General features: G+C 35.7%; 1 protein-coding gene across 2 annotated transcripts in view; it reads right to left on the reverse strand.

Moving 5' to 3' along the window:
* UMAD1 (UBAP1-MVB12-associated (UMA) domain containing 1) overlaps nt 1–18540 on the reverse strand; it is a 241102-nt gene that overhangs the window by 160192 nt on the left and 62370 nt on the right. The gene's annotated exons all lie outside the window — the stretch shown is intronic.

Below are 18540 nucleotides of genomic sequence, written 5' to 3' on the forward strand. Positions count from 1 at the left end.
CCCACTGAACTATATTTTATGGGACTGTGTAAAAACTGCTGTGTATTCATCCAGACCACATTCTTTAAAGGAACTTCAAGCCAGGATCATGAATGCAATTTATGAAATCACTCAGCAGCAGCTGGAGAATGTTTTCAATGAGGTGGAAAATCAGACTGAATGTTGATCACCAAAAAAGGGTGGTTATGTTGAAGTCTATAAATTTAAACTGCAATGTTAAAGTCTTATTCACACTGATTTAAGTCACTTTTATTTTTTTTCTGTCACAAATACAACAAAGATTAAGGTTTAACGTTAACATGGAATTTTAAAAACAGCCAAAATGGCTATGATGTTATACATTTCTATTAGAAATTTTTATTATTTTTCCCATGTTAGAAGACTAATAGCAACTCATTAGAAAATGTTTTACAGCATCCTAAAGGGCTAAAATATATTTTAGAGATCACTGATTCTCCAATTGACTTAGGCCATGTTTGTAAAATTGTACTATTTATAAAAATGTATTTTTATAAGCAAACCATTTCCTAATGGATTGTGAAAGGAGAAAAATCAGTGCAAGAGAGAGGTTGGTTAACATGTTAAAACAGAACATGACTAGATGCAATGCAGTAACCTGGATTTGATCCTGGGACAAAAAATGGACATTAGTAGAAAAACTGGTAAAATCCAGATAAAGTCTGTGGTTTAGTTAATAGTATTATACCAATGTTAATTTCACAGTTCTGACAAATCTCCCAAGGCTATGTTAGGTGCAGATGAAGGATATAAAGAAACACTCTGTACTATTTCTGCAACTTCTCTGTAAGTCTAAAATTATTCCAAAATGAAAGTTTATTAATTTTTAATGTTATGAGAATGTTGGTAGCTTCTGCAATCCCCTTCTTCTCCAACTTTCCTGTACCTACTGCTTGTGACAAATTTTATTTTCCAAAGTTGGCCACCAAATCTCCTGTCACATGTTCTTTTTAGCCACATTTCCCCATTAAGAACTAGCATTTACTTAGCCATACTCTTAAATCTGAGATCACCCTGAGTCTACTTTAACCAACAAAACATGGTGGGAGTGATGCTATACCAGCTCTAAGTGTAGCTCTTAACTGGCTTGGTAGCTTCACCTCCTACCTCTCTGAATGCTGACTCTTAGAACCCAGACACCATTTTATAAGAAACCCAAGCAATGCGGAGAGGCTACATACAGGTTCTCTTTTTCACAGCGTTAGCTTGAGCCAGAATCAACCAGCCGCCATGAGAGTAAGCCACTCTGGACATCAAGCCCAGTCGAGCTTTGTGATGACAACAACCCCAGCCAACACCTGATTACAACCACATGAAAGAGCTCAACCAAGCACTGCCCAGCTAAGCCCAGACAACCCACAGAGCTATGAGAGATAACAAATCGCTGTTTTATGCCACTAAGTTTATGGTAGTTTGTTACACAGCAAAAGATAATATGGACACGTAATCATCAAAAAGGAAACTGCTACCCAGATGAATTCATGGAAGGGTTGAAAACAGAAGGTCTGAAAAATAGAAGAACTGAAAGAATAATCATTGTTTCTATTTTCACTTTACTATTCTGCCTATTTCTTTCTTTTCACAGAATTTATTGATTATAACAGTTAAGGACAATAAGCGATTTTCAGGAAAAAATACTCAACTAGAACTTCATGGGAGAATCAACTTTTTCACATTTACCAAGAGTCAAACATATCAGTTCACTAAATACTTTCTTAAAAGGGACAGGAACTACTCATTGCATTTGCTTACTAAATGACAAGAATATTTTAGTGACTCCCAACGGCTAGAGCAAGTAATCCAAGCAGAAGCTATAAAAATACTTATCTAAAATTGACTATATAATACAAAATAATAATAGCTAATATTTATCTCAGATATTCCTCACAGTCCTATCAGGTGGCTCTTTTAACTTTCTCTATTTTATCAATAAGGAAAATGAAGTTTAGCAATATTAAGCAACATGCCTAAGGTCACCAGTTCAGTTTGGGTAGGAGCTAAGCTTCAAATCCAGTTTGTATCCACAGTCCAAACCCTTCCACCATACCTCTCCTGATCATGATATTTTTCTACTTAACGCTTCTTTCATACATTTTAATAGACTATTAAAAATATTCTGAATCACTAATCAAATAGTATATTTTAAACTTGGTCTAACATCCCAATCCATAGAAGAGATATATATTCTTTTTTTTTTTTTTTTTTTTTTTTTTTTTTGTGGTACGCGGGCCTCTCACTGTTGTGGCCCCTCCCGTTGCGGAGCACAGGCTCCGGACGCGCAGGCTCAGCGGCCATGGCTCACGGGCCCAGCCGCTCCGTGGCATGTGGGATCTTCCCAGACCGGGGCATGAACCCGTGTCCCCTGCATCGGCAGGCGGACTCTCAACCACTGCAGCCACCAGGGGAGCCCCTGAGATATATATTCTTTAAAAAAAAAACTTTGTTCTGTAAAGTCTTTTATTTGGGCCAGTTGCTATAAGCCACTCAGGTTATAGCAATTTTGTTGTAGCACCTGAATAAACTAAGATAGGTAGCTATAAATAATAGGCGATTTAGCAGAATCTTTGGGGTTAACTACTAATAGCGAATTAAATACCTACGAGTCTTGACCTAACACTCTAAAATGTAAAATGACACGATTGTCTTGATTCTACCCCTAAAAATATCTCTAGAAGCAGTTTTTTTCTCCTTTCATCTTCACTATGCTCGTCCGGGACTTCACCACTTCTTGACTAGACCATTGCAAATGGCTCCCAAAGGTCCTCTGTGTCTCGAACACATTTCCTCTACAGACCATGTCCCATACTGTGACCATAATTCTGTCCTTAAAGCATATTTTTGATCCTTTTGCTCCTTGCACTCAGACAGAAAATACTTTCAAAGTATTTGAAAACCGAAGTTCAACAATTTTAGTAAAATATGCAAAGCTCCACCTCCCACTCCCGCTGCTGCCGCTCTCTGGTCCCAACCATCTTTCAGGTATCACTTCTCACTATATTCCATCAAATATTATTTGCTCTGAAAATCATCATCTTTCATTTTTCTGCTTAATATTGCTTAAACTCAGGTTTGATTGCTTTTTCCCCAAGTTCTTTTTTTTTTTCAACAGAAAATTCATGCTTCATAAGCTGATAGCACATGCTTACTTTTTAAGCTCAATCATTCATAACAGGTCACTTGGCTCAGATCAGGAAGGGAGGAGGAGGAGGAGAGAGAGACTGACACCCAGGGCACCTTTGAAGAGGTCAAATATGGGGATGTAGGCCATTTTTTTCTCTAAAATAGGAATGAACTAGGCAAGTATGGATGCCATTAAAAATAAGTAGGTCTAAAGGTAGAGAAAGGAAAAGGAGTTGGATGAGACAAGATCATCTGCTTAGCATGAGTACTAGGAGAAAGCCCAAGAAGATGTGAACAAGTCTGTCAGCCTCTGCGGGTCCAGTAGCACAGTGGTTCTCAACCTTGGCTGAACACTGGAATCACCTGGGGAGTGTCTCACCATGCAAAATGTACTCTAGAACAATTACATCAGAATATTTAGTGGTGGAACCAAGGCACTGGTATCACACCTCCAGGTGATTCCAACGTGCAGTCAAAGTTGACATCCACTCTGTTAAGACAACGCTGATGAGAAAGGACCAGAAAAGAGAGTTGACAGCTCAGATAACTAGGAAGCAGCAATGCATTACAGTGCCTGTATGCACAGTGATGGTTTTCTTCAGGAATGCTTAGTAGCCTGGGGGCAGGAGCAGATAAAGGGGAGGGTTGGCTTTATCCAGAGTTGAAAACTGGCAGGGATCAGAATAATTGAGAGACTTGATCTTACAACACTGCAGTGAGAGACTGTAGACTTCAGGCTAGACAAGAAGTCAGGAAGTCACTGAAATAAAGCTTTCAGTGAGTTAGATGAACAAGCAGGAATAGTGGCATGAAAGAGGGACATGACATCAGAGAATAGGATCCCTGGGTTTAAGATTTAAGACTTCAGAGGAGGCATCATTCTGAGTGAGCATATATTCGAGACCAAGGCCACATCAGAGAACTGCTGGAATAGAGAAGGAAAATGTCAGTGGCATAGAAAGTCTTTGGAGAACAAGGGATTGAGGCGAGGGTGTTAGCTGGGGCATTATCATGAATGATAGAGATACCTAGGCTGACTATAGGAGCTGGGAAGGGGAAAAAGCCAAGTCCAAGGGCCCTTTAAATCTGGAGCAAGTAGAGGATGGCCGGTGGTATGGAGTTTAGAGGATAGCATCCTTATTAATGAGGTAGAAGAAAAATGGACTGAAGTGGCAGCTGCAGAACAACAACCCGGATCACAGAAACCAAGTCCTAAACACACACACTTAGAATGAGCAGCATCCATCTGAGAGGGCTGAATCCTTTCAATTAATGGAAGAAAACAGAGGAGCATCTTTTCATACCTGTATTTGTTCACGTCACCCTCACCCACAGCTTAATTGTCATCAATGGCTTCCACTGCTCTTAAGATAAAGATATCATCAGGGCCCACAAGGTCTAGCATGATCTGGGTCTGCCTAACTCTCCAGCCTCATCAAGTTCCACACTCCCTCCTGGCTCTCTGCGCATCAGCCTAAGGGCCTCTTTCCAATTCACCAAAAGTGCTCTGTGTGCCCTCCCACCAAAGGGACATTTTGATTTCCTATTCCGTCTGTCTGGAACCCTCTCCTCTCCCTTCCCTCTCTATTCAGTTAACTCTTACATATGTTTTCACTCTCAAGTGTTACTTACTTAGGGAAGACTTCCTCAAACTTCCTCACTTGGTCATCTGTTCTCATAGCACTTATCAACACTGTAGTTTTACACTTATTCAGGTGATCATATCTTTAATGTTTGTCTCTCCAACTGGACTCTCACTTCCGTGAGGGCACAGACTGTCATCTATCATAATCACCATTTATTCCCAATGCCTAGCAAAGTGACTGGCATATGGCAAGCCCACTATAAATGCTGTCAAATGAATAAATGAATAAGTGAATAAATACATGAATAGATATATAAATGAACATAGCGAAAAGGCTGATGTAATCTTGATACTATTCTTATAGCAGCCAGAGATACTATCTCTCAATGGCTTCATATATGCCAGATATGGCTACTCATTTAATCCATGCATCAACCTCAAAGATAGGTTTTATCACCTCAATTTTATAAATGAGGAGACTGACACTCAAAGAGATTAAATGACTTGCTTACTGTCCCCCACCAGAGAAGTACCAGAGCCAAGATTTTCGTAGGTAGAGGTATTCTATCTCCAGGTAGAGCTGGCCTTAGGATACCTTCAGTTCAGGCCAAATTATTCCTCAAAAAAGCAACTTTAGATGTGCACACGTATCTGAACATGTATCAGTTTGACTAGCTTCAAGCTGGTACTCTTCACCTTGAATTTTACAACAGAATAAAAGGCACCAAGAGAGCTGGAAACTGGATCAACAGAAGAGAACAGATTTGGATGGAAAGCTCCATAAAATCACGGGGAGGATAGTAGCCAAAATCCTTGTAGGCAGTCACAGAGGATCAGAGAGAGGAGGAAGAAGCAGCACAAAAGGTGGATTCACTGACTGTAGAGAGCTTCCCTGAGGTGAAGGGGAATTTTCATTCCAGGGAGACCAGTTCCTGCTAAGAATAAGTCTCTTCCTTATCCGCTGGGATAAGACTCTGACATCACCATTTAGTACTTATATTCAAATACATGAGCATCTTTTTAAGAAAAACTGAGTTCTAATGGCAGGAACCCCTATGGCTCATAATCATGCAGAAGTAGAGTGGTTTTCATTTGGTAACAGTACTAGACTGTCTCCTTGACATTGCAAACAGAATTCCAACTTGTCACAGTGGCAGGTCCAAAGCACATGAACACCTATATACACATAGAATATGTGAGAAAAGAAACTTTCACATTTTTTTTCTATCTAGTTTTGGTCAAAAATCCAAGTAAGAGAAGAGCCATTTCACATACTATATTAGTTTCCTAGGGCTGCCATAAGAAAAAGTACCACAAACCTAGTGGATTAAAATAACAGAAATTTATTCTCTCACAGTTCTGGAGGTTCAAAGCCTGAAATCAAGTGTCAGCAGGGCCGTGCTCTCTCTGAAGTCTCTAGGGAAGGACGCTTCCTCCTCTTCCCAGCTTCTGTTGGTTGCTGGCAATTCCTTAGGGTTCCTGCATCACTCCAATCTCCGCCCTCCTCGTCACACGACCTTCACCTCTCTGTACGTGTCTCTGTGTCCAAATTTCTCTCTTTTTTTAAGGACACCAGTCATTGGAGGAAGGGTCACTATAATGAGTATGAGCTCATCTTAACTTGATTACATCTGCAAAGACTCTATTTCCATAAGGTTACATTCAGAGGTACTGGAGGATAGGTCTTAAACGTATCTTTTGCGGGGACACAAGTCAACTTGTTCCTCCAGAGAGCTGAAATGCTACTTTTCTATAAATTGAAATTACTAGAAGGCAGCATACCCAATCCACTCAATTCACTTCACTGAAGGCTTTTAGTCCTTCAATAAAATGCCCTTTATGTATATTAAAAGTTTAAATAAAAACATGAAAAATATTAGCTTTTTTTTACAAAATCACAATTGAACACAATAATCATTATGTTGTTACAAAAAGCCTTTTTAAAATTACCATGAGAAAAACTTGTTTCTCCTGACATCAATGAAAAGTTTTCTTTTGTTTGTAAATTACTAAGCTTTAGTAGTCTATACTATAGTGGTCTACTTATATTTAGTGGTCTATATTATAACACTACAGTAGTGTGGGGCACTGTTTCTCAAATGTTAGTGTGTGTCAAAATCACTGGGTGGGAGTGACACACAAAACACACACACACACACACACACACACACAAATCACTGGGTGGGAGGGTTAGGGAGGGAGATGAATAAAATCCCAGGTGTCTAGGACCCATTCCAAACCAACAAAGTCAGAATTGATGGGGATGAGGCCCAGACATATGCACTTGTGACAAGCATTCAAAGCGAATCTGATGAACACTAAGCTTCAGGACCACCAGGTAGGGTTTTTACACTCCCTTTCCCCCTTTATTCTTAGGGGTGTACAACTTGCAAGTTCTATTTTAATGGTCTTGTGGAGTTCATGTCCTTTATTGAAAACTATATCATATTTTTATATTTAAATTTAAGATTAACAAGCAATTTCTAACCATTCCACTTTTGAATTACTCGTTTGAAATAATACTTGTGACTATTTTTTAGGTCCTGCAGCAATTTTTTCCAAAGATGACATACATTCTCGAACAGATGGCTCTCTATTCATCCTCACCATGTCCCTCTGTGGCACACTGGAGGAAGAAACTACCATTCCCTTCAAAGATGAAAAACAAAGGCTTGAGTCCAAGTCAAACTGAGTATTTATTAAATACCTTTAGTATGCAAGACACTATTAAAAATCACCTCATCGGGGCAGGCTATAGAGCTACAGAGGTGCATCTCTGAATATGGAAAGGTTAGTGCAGCACTGAAGCACTTCCTAGCTCACCGATTCACCATCTCCTTTTTGCACAGAATTAAGCAGTCTGGACAGCTTAATGATTTTAATTGATCAGTATAAGCCGTCATGAACAATTCTGAATAAGAGCTCCAAGTTCAAGTACCTTCTTCTTTCCACATTATTTTTCTCATCTTTATTTCACATGTAAAAATCAACTAAAGCCTCTCAACTTTAAGATTATAAGGTACTATAATGTACTACAGTCACTAAAGTAAATATATATATATATATATATATATATATATATATATATATATTAGTTCCTATGGCCTTGAAACTATCTGAAAAAAATCTTGAGTTGGTTTGAAGTCTTTTGTGAAATCCCTTGTGAGACTCAACTGTTGACTGTGGTTAGAATACATTCAAAAGTATAATCAGATTGCATCATCACCATCACCTGCTCAGAGGCGCATTGAAGGCACATGTACTTGTGAGGCTGAAGCTGGCTTATTGTACTACACTCTCATGTGGGCTTGCCAGAGAGATTAGTCACCATTTTGCAGCTGGTTTCAAATTCAGTTGCTGCGATACAAGTGCAGATGCAATGGCTTACCCTAATTATATTGCTCCAGTTTAATCTTTCCATTTGTAGCATACATACTATCTACTGGATCGAGTTCAAGACTCTGAAAATTGGTTTCAAACTGAAGAGACTTCAAACTCACACACTGTGACCCTCCCCTACAGCCTGCTAATCACATTTCATCACCATATCTTTTGGATCTTCTGAATCCATCCCAAAGGTGTTTTTAGCTCTCTAAGCCATCACTGAATCTTGTTAACGAAAAGACAGGGAAAACTGTCCTTAAAAAACATTTGTTTTAGTAAAATAAAAGTTATGCCATCTCCAAAGACACTTTTTGACCTTCATTTTTTTTTCTCCATTTTCTCTCTGCTTGGAATTAAACATACTAGCAAATCCTAAGGAAGTTAATCGTAATCAGTGATTTGTAAACTTGACTGATAATCAAAAGCACCCTACAGGTTTTGGGAAAAACACAGACTTCCCAGCTTCCTCAACCTATTGAGTCATAATTTAAAGAGGTTTCTTTTAAAATTAACCTACAAGCTAAATAAAGCTTATGCTGGTACTGTTTCTGAGAGTCAGAATGAAAGAAAGAGAAGAACAGGTTTCTGCCCATTTCGGGCAGGTCTTTTTGCTGCCTGCTATTGTCCATATCTAATAAATGCCTTGTGTCAAGAATAATATCTATACACACAACATAGATAAATTAGAAATTTGGGATTAACATATACACACTACTATATATAAAATAGATAAACAACAAGGACCTACTCTATAGCACAAGGAACTATACTCAGTATTTTGTAATATCCTATGTGGGAAAAGAATCTGAAAAAGTATATATACACACACAAATACACGCGCACATATGTTTGTGTATATATATACATATATACATATATTAAAAATGTATGTATAACTGATTCACTTTGCTGTACACCTGAAACTAACACAACACTGTAAATCAACTATACTTCAATTTAAAAATTAAAAAATAAAGAATAATATCTGTACAAAGAAATGAGGTAAATTGGAACTTTTAAAACAAAACAAAAGAAAATGCTAGAATCATCAGATCCACAGAAGATAATCAGACAAGAGGCTCCAAGAGAAAATTTTTGGATGTGAACAATAATGATGAGGAATAAAACACCTATTTCCAAATACTCTTAATTTCTTAGGCATCTGATTCTATTTGCTGGATGCATATAGTTTTTTATCAAGATAACTTAAAAGTATGATTTTGAAGGTATACATTTTAAATTTTAGACTATACATTTCTACTCTCTTGTTTCTTAATCATTCATTCATTCATTCCATACTAGTGTTGTGAATAAACTGGTAAACAAGAATAAACAAACCACGCACACACCATGTGTACCATACCACATATGACATCATAAAAAGTTAAAATATTAAAAGTTTTATGATTAAAATAAACTGTACTAAAATAAAGTGTAAGAAATTCACATAATTGTGTTTCAAAATACCATTAGGGATAAAGATAACACATTCAAGTTACAGGGGACACATTATTTGGAAAAATCACTCAAGTTCTGCAATGTTTCCTCTCCCCAAATGAATGATGCCGGTTTTACTTTATTATTTGATCTAAAATTTATAACTTATACAAAAATATGAAGTTATTAATAAATGTTTTGCTACAAAATGTTAATCAACACACTGTTGACATAATGAATCACTGTAATTCTAAAAACTGGATTTCCCCAAAGTCTAAAAGCTACACAACCATGATAAATAGAATCTACAGTACTTTCAGTTACTCTGCTTAATATTCTAAAATTAAACCATTAAACAACAAGCTTAATTAATGCAACTTTCCTAAACAGACTTTCACATGAATGACAGAATATGTTAATCTGACAATTATTTATGGCCAATTATAAACTTAAGCATACACACAAATGGTGAAATTTAACCAAATCTTGGGGTCAAAATTTTAAACTCACTCTCCCATCCAGACCACAGTTCCTGATCCATACAGTTACAAATTAATTTACAAATATTATTTAACATTTATTTTATTTGTTCAAAATACAAGCTATTTTACAAACACATCATACTGTGTATGGCCTAGAGTGGGAAAAATAGATGAATTAAATACAGTAGAGGTTATCTTATCCAGTGTGATTGGAAACATTTCTTCATTTAATAAAAATCCAGATAAACAGGAAATCATTAAAAAACACACACTTTTGACATTACATTTCAAAATAAATAATGTCCATTTATTGATAATAAAGTGAATAATTTGACGTTATTTAGAAGAAGTACAAATTTTCCTGGCACTGATACTTCCCATATATTAGTATTTCTGAATGGTGATTCAGACTGTTATTCAATACAACATAGAACTATCTCTAGGGCATTTGTAACTATGACATGAGTAATTTTTTGGCTCTGGATTGCTCTTATCTCCTCCTCCTCATCATGTTAAATCCATCCTTTTCTGTCACAACCTGTATGGTTTCTGCATCATCCATAACTTTATTAAAAAAAAACCCTGTGAATATTGGTATACCATACATTAGTGTCTTACCCATTGACAAAAGTCAATTTGAGATAATTAAAAACATATACACAACAACAACAAACCATGTCCTTCAGAATCTCCTTGTAATTCAGGATATTATTAGATTACAGTTTTCACCAAGGTTCTGGAAACGCTTACACGGAAATTTTGCTCTCTACCACTATACTATTTCTAAAATGTTTGATGTCATCTATTTTATATGACTACTAGCCCTGTCTTACACTGTTTTCCCCAAATCCAAACTTAAAACTCTTTTTCCGTATCTACTCTTTAAACAACCCAAAATCTGATTCAAAGGTCGGAGCAAGGACATTACATTCAATGGCAAAACTATGGCTTTTAGGTCACTTTCTCTAAGGTCCTCCTCAGGACAGGGATGTGAAGAAACAATGTACAGGGAGCACGTTGTTCATTTCAGTAAGTTTATTTACAAGTGTTTCTATACTGAAGGTACATATTAATGGGGGAAATCCTATAAATAATTTAGAGTCCATCTGGCTGAAAAACTAAAAAAAAAATCGTATGATGTATATTTTTCTAAAGTTCTAGGATTTGTGAATTTGCCTATAAAAAAGCTTTAGTTTGTTAGTTCTAGTTGTATTACTGCCTAAGGTAACTGTAATTCCCTCTTTGATTTTTTTTACTCTATTGCCACATGCTCTGCTTTTTTATGTCATCATTTTGGAGAACTGTTTCAACTACATGGTATGATGAACCTGCAATAAAATTGGCATTATCAATAAAAAGGAAAATCATTTGTAAATTTTTGAACAACAGGTTGAAGAAAATTTCTCCTTACAAGTGCCCAATACCCCAACATCTGACTTTTCCTCCACTTTCACCCATCTGTTACTTGATGTAACCTTCCCACGTGGGGAAGATTTGGGGTCAAGCCCTGTATTTGCACTAGAGCCGCCAGATTAGAGTTCTGAGCCTTCCTTAGAAAGCCCAACATACAACTCATTATACACAATATCCAATTATTTTTAAGCAGATGAGAACTTAGAGACATTTGCATATCAGTCTGATGTAGATTCCTAGATTCTTTAAATTATCTCAGCCACACCTAAGTTGACAGCTCCTTTTTTCTATTTTAGCAATTAAACTATATGGACTATTTTCAAAACATTTAACTATGTTTTTGTAGAAATACTTACTCCTTTTTTATACTCATATATTTTTAAATTAAATTGTGCAATTACAATAACAAGCACACATGTTGAGGAGCAAAGAGGGTGACAATTGGACGGGACACCACTCTGCTGGAGGAGAAGCATGTCTGCTCACCAGAGAATAGCCTATCAGCTGCCAATATTCAAAGCTTTATAGAAAAGTTGGAGAATACTGGTCAATCTGCCAACTCATTTAAGTGAAGGTCCGTTAAGACTTTTGTTATATACTTTTCTTTGAGAAAAAATGGGACCCTTCTTTTCCATAGGAATGGATAAAAGAGGCACTGAAAAGGAAGTAAAAGGATTTGGAGGAAATTAAAGAAAAATAAATTTTGAATTTACAAATCTTTGTCAAAGACCAATCCTATATTTCCAATTCTTATTTCAAAGATATATTTGTATCATTATATTTTTAAATAAAGGTTTCCAAAGAAATTTGGTGAATACAGATCTTCTTTGACTTACGACAGGGTTATAGTCCAATAAACCGATGGTAAATTAAGAATATCTTTAAGTCAAAAATGCATTTAATACATCTAACCTACCGAACAGCATAGCTTAGCCTGGCCTACCTTAAACATGCTCAGAATACTTACATTAGCCTACAGTTGGGCAAAATCATCTAACAAAGCCTATTTTATAAAGTATTGAATTTCTCATATAATTTATTAAATACTGTACTGAAAGCAGAAAACAGACTGGTTGCATGAGCGCAGGATGGTTGTAAGTGGTTGTTTACCCTCATGATCACGTGGCTGACTGGGAGCTGCAGCTCACTGCTGCTACTGCTGCCCAGTACCATGAGAGAGTATCATGCTGCAATTCTTAGCCCAGGAAAAGATCAAAATTCAAAATTCGAAGTACAGTTTCTACTGAATGCCTATCACTTTCATACCATCGTAAAGTGGAAAATCCTAAGTCGGGGACTGTCTGTGTATAATTAAATAATAAAAGTCAATAACAGAATTTTTAAGTATAACTTTTACATAGTGAAACAAAACTCATTTTTCAAATAAGATATGAATGCAATTTCTTCCATGTGGATATAGATACTATTGTATTTTCATTAATAATTAAATCTGACGATCTGAATTCTATCAGTTAAACTAAAATAGCTAATTTTGACCACCCACAAAGCTGTAAGCAGCATAGGAGAACCTGGAAATGCTAACATGAACTGGTAAAAAAAATCTCCATTTTAATTGGATTACTCTTTTTTCTTTAACAACAACAACAACAAAAGGTTTTATCTAATTTACTACTTCAATTAAGCAACAATGAAGATGGAAAGAATTTAAACAACAAAGTTAAGAATCTCTGAATGGAATATCTAGCAGCATTTACTGAACAGACATGCTTAACTTGAGGCTTTAATAATTCCAGAAGGACTCAGGTAGCCAGCCCACAAGAGTACAGGGCTGTTTCAAAGACAGAATGATACCAAATATGTCACTGTGCTCTGAAATCTTTAAAGCACTAGAAAATATCAGACATTCTTATTAACACATATTAATTAATTCTAATGATGTAAAACTTTTTCATTAAAGATCATATAATTTGTATTTCCAAGGTTTTCCAAAATTTTAAATGAGTACTGATAACTTTCCAAAAGTTACTCTAAGTAGCATTTTAATAAATGTTAAGTTCAGTAAAATACTCAGTTTTGTAAGATCCTCCATGAAAAAAGGAGTTTTAAGCCAGTCTGGAAAATGCTGAATGAACCGAAGTTAGATATTTTCTAGACACAGTAATATAATAAAGACTAAAGGTTTCTTATGAAATGTTTTCGACCATTTTAAGCCAAGCATTTCCCATACTTAATTTAAACATGATTATCCTTTGTTACCAACTATTAACATCTAAGAAAACTAGTAAATGTTAATGTTTCCAATTTAACTCAAATATTACTAAGTCATCTCTTATTCTGTCCTAATATGAAAGATTTTACATCGATTTTACATTTTTTTGACCTACTACCTTTTGTCCTATATGTTATATGCAACATGCATTCACCGCTAATTCTGGGTAAACCTGTTATTTAGCTACACGGTGAACAACCAGAAATGGAGTCACCAAGAAACCAATTAAATAAATACAAGAAGGTAATGATCAAGTGCACGAAAGAAATAAAAATCAAAACATCAAAATTAATAGAATTCATAACAATAAAAAAGTTTTTCATACAAAAACAAATATTTGAGATCCGTCATATATATATCAACAGAAGACAACAAAAATTGAAACAACAATACAGAATTACTGTCCTTGTTTTAAAAAATAAGAATACTGATCTTGAGATGGAAGTATATAAGACAACAAACATGGCCAGAGTTCACAAAGTTTGAGATGTTGAAAACATCGCTTTTGTAATAGCAGATTTTTCTACCAAGCCGTCCATCCTCTAAAGTAAGTGGAATATAGAAATCTACCAAAAGAATTTATCTTCAAAAAACTTAAAAATTATCCCTCAGCCCCAAACATTCTATAAACGTATGTACTAGGCTGTGAATCACATCTCAGCATACATAAAGATTATCATTTGGGCCATATTCTCTGACCACAGTGCATTAAATTAAAAATCTTCACCAAAAAGATAACCAAAACATCTAGTATACTTGGAAATCTTAAAATATTTTTAAATCACTCAGCAAAGAAGGATTAAAAATTGAAAACTGTAAAACCGCAAACTAATGGAAGTAATAAAAACTAAAAATTGGAAACTGCTAATTAGCAGTTAATGGGAAATATAGAGATTTTAATAAGTATATTAGAATATTAAGAAGTTTAAAAATTGATGAGCCAAAAGTAAGCAACCAACCTAAGAATCTAAAGGTGAATTATTAGAAATAAAAACCTTATAAAGATGGTTGCTACAAAAATCAACTACATGTTTTTATACTAGCAACAAAATAGAAAATGCAATCTTTGAAAAGAAAACATTTTCAGGAGGACAAAGTAGTGAACACGCATGTACCCACCACTCAATCTAAGAAATAGAATTTATGTTAACCTTGAAGCCCCCCGATCTCACACTTCCTTACTCCCACCTCAAAGGTATATTCCTCTCTCTAAATTCCATGTTACCCATTCTCTTTTTAAAGTGTTATCATATTCATTTTAGTTTTACATGTTTTAGAACCATATATAAATGGAATGACAATCACAATGTTTAGACAATATTCTTCAATGATTTGCCTTTCTCATTCAACATATCAATATCTGGGATATTGCTGCATGTAGTTTTTAGTTCTTCATTTTTATTTGGCATTCCATTTTATAAATATACCACGGTTTATGTATCTGTTTTAATGATGAACATTTGGGGGTGTTTCTTATGTTTTATTTTATCATTAAAAGCAATATTGTTATTGGAAACGTATAGGCAGAAAAAAGAAAAAAATAACCTTGACCTAAGTCTAATACTTTGTACAAAAATTACTCAAAAGACACCACCTAGTTTATGGTATTTTTGTTACAGCAGCCCAAAGGGACTAAGACAGCAGCATAAGCAAGGGCTAAAAACAACATCGGGTAAGACATGTCATTTTAATGACTTATCCCCAGCTGGTCACAAAACAACACTACAAAATGTAATAGAAGGACACATCAAACAGACCCTTGTTTGGAACAGATGATCTCTGAGCAAACCCTACTCATCCCACAAGCCTTGCTTGTCCTTGTAGGCTCAGTGCCTGACTTTCAACGCCAAGTCTCCCAGTGAGTGGTTCACCTTCTCTCCAGTTTCTTCTGCTTTGTTTCACAGTATTCTGCCCTCCTGGGCTGCCGCTCCTCAAAAGGAACACCAACATCTGACCTGTCCAGCTTAGCATCAGGACTCATCTTCACAAAAGATGGTAAGCTAACAAAGGCTGAGTCTTCCTGACTCTCACTGGTGAGGACCCACAATTGAACAAGTTTCTAATGTTCACCCTTACAAAAATTGATCTAGAATCTCACTTACATCTACATTGGATGTGCATTATATAACTATTCACATGTATATAATTCTGATAAGTTTGAGAATATGGATAGAAAAACAAGGAGATGGAAGTCCATTTTAGACAAAGAGGAAATAAAATTCCTTAAGGGTCACAAAAAATTTGAAAATATGTAAGAAATTATTATGCAAGGCACCAAAAGACTGGGTATTAAATAGTTAATTAGCATTTTTGATGGTTAGGACTCCCTTTATCCTCCTCTCTCTACCCCCTCCTTTCCCCTCTCACTCCTTCCTTCCTACACACACATACACACACACACGGACACGGACACTCTTCGTTGGTTAAGAAATTCTTAAAAGAGATCCATACAATATAACTGCCTATATCTGTACATACACAATATAAATACACATGTGTATTTGATACATTGTACTATCTTTCCCTTAAACCACATATTATTGGCAAAAAAAAAGTCCTAATATTTATGCCCACTGTATCTGTTGAAACACTTGTCTCTAGTTACTACAGTTGCTCATTTCAGTCAAATCAGCTTAGTATGTACCGATTATAAAATATAATTTTAAGATGGCCAAAACAGAGTAGTTAGAAAAGTACATTATTATTTTATTAGCAGAATTTCCTTCTATTTTTGAATTCTATCCTAACAAAGGACAAATACATTGACTCATTTTAAAAGGTTCCCTTTAAATGTTTCAAGTTATAAAGCACTGCTGCTTTTGTAAAAGATACTATTAATTTCTTAATAAAGTGTTAAACCTGGTCCCATCATATCCAAAATGGTAAATGCTGTCTAACAAATATACGGGTGATTAAATAACGGTCGCTGTCACTTGGGTAACTGTTTAATACAGAAACAACTCATAATATATATACCTCTACAAAACTAAAGCTGAGCAATCAATAATTTTGTCTTCCTTCGTTTACAGGTAGCTTATTCAACATTAACTAGTAAATCAAGAATGAAAGGGAGGGTTGTAAATCACAAAGAAAAGATTCATTTTATTCTTAATTCCCACTTGAATGTATGTAAAATGTTAAGTTACAGACAGTTAAGGAGAAGCTGTTGTTTTGGAATATGTAATTGCTATTTAGATGATAATGGCATGGATGTCTCAGTAGAACCATGATCCAAATTTGAATAAGGTCTTAATGAAGGAGGCTAAGAGAAGAATGACGAATGAAATACAACAGTGTCAGCAACAGACCTTAATGAAGCAAATTACTTTCAGCACCTTTGTAATTCAGGAGGAGCTGCATAAAAAAAGTGACAACTAAAGGATCAAAAGCAGGACCTTTGCAAACTAAACATGCTTACAACATGACATCACTGTCTGGGCAACAAGGCATTGTGGAAGGCAGCCTCAATGTTTGGGTTTTACAGTTCACATCACAAAATAACTACATTAAAAGATCTGGCTGGGCAAACCAGTTTCCTTAGAAAGCATCTTTACATGTCAAGTTAATGACATTTCTGAACAGAAAAAGAATTTAAATGTCCAAAGATATCTTGGCTGATTTTTAAAAAGCACTAGATATTAACACTAAGAATAGTTAGAAGGCAAAATTAAGCTGGATTCTGGATCATACAAAACTAAAGAGGTCTTTTTTTAAGTTCTAAAATAATTACTTTTAAATTATTTGTTAGATTTATGAAGCATACAATGCACACTACTTAATAAGTAATGGAATCACTTTACATATTCATATTTTAAAATCAATTTCGCTTTTGCAAAATTGCACTGAGGCAACATGAGAGCATATGGCATTCTCACTGCCAAATGGAACATACGTTTAAACATGTTTAAATGATTTACTGAAGGTAACATTGATGATAGGGCTAGAAATGAAACACAAGGCTTCTAGCTTCCAAGGAAGCCATTCAAGGCAAGTAAGAGTGCCAGAGCTACAAATTTAATTTGATACCCGTAAGAATATATTTTTTAAGACTTCTAAGTTACAATAAAGTGATAATAAAATTCATTCCATATTAATATTGTAGGCAGGTCAACAAGCTTACTACCATAACAGATACAATTTTTGCTGCAGATACCAGTATTCACAACCACAGAAACTGATTCTTGCCTATTTATCCTAACTCCTCAAACATGTACACAAATAGTAATTCTATTATCCAAATAATGTTAGCACAATTATCTGTGTTAATAATGAGAAAACAACTCCTCAACATTAATTAATGAGGGCCCTGACACAGTCACGTTGCTGCTTCTAGGGACTGATTGAAGATGTTTTAACTTCAGAAATAATAAGGGGGGACTTCCTGGTGGTCCAGTGGTAAAGAATCCGCCTTACAATACAGGGGACGCTGGTTCGATTCCTGGTCGGAGAACGAAGATCCCACATGTCACGGGGCAAGTAAGCTCATGTGCCACAACTACTGAGCTCGCACACTGCAAAGAGAGAGACTGCATGCTGCAAACTACAAGAGCCCACGCGCCCTGGAGCCCGCCCACCACAACTACAGAGTCCATGCGCCCTGGAGCCTGTGCGCCACAACTAGAGAAGAGAAAACCTCCACGTCACAAGCAGAGAGAAGCCCGCGCACCACAACGAAAGATCCCGTGTGCCACAACTAAGACCTGATGTAACCAAAAATAAATTAAATAAATAAATAAATAAATAAATCTTTAAAAAAAGAAAGAAAGAAATAAGAAGGGGACAAAACATAAACCTGATGTTAAGAAAGATTCTCCATCACCTCCCTGGGCCACTGTGAGGATCTTGGGCACCACTGCAAATGTCTGTACTAT

The sequence above is a fragment of the Mesoplodon bidens genome (genome assembly GCF_964165515.1).
Source record: "Mesoplodon bidens genome assembly, chromosome: 9".
In the NCBI taxonomy this organism is placed as follows: Eukaryota; Metazoa; Chordata; class Mammalia; order Artiodactyla; family Ziphiidae; genus Mesoplodon; species Mesoplodon bidens.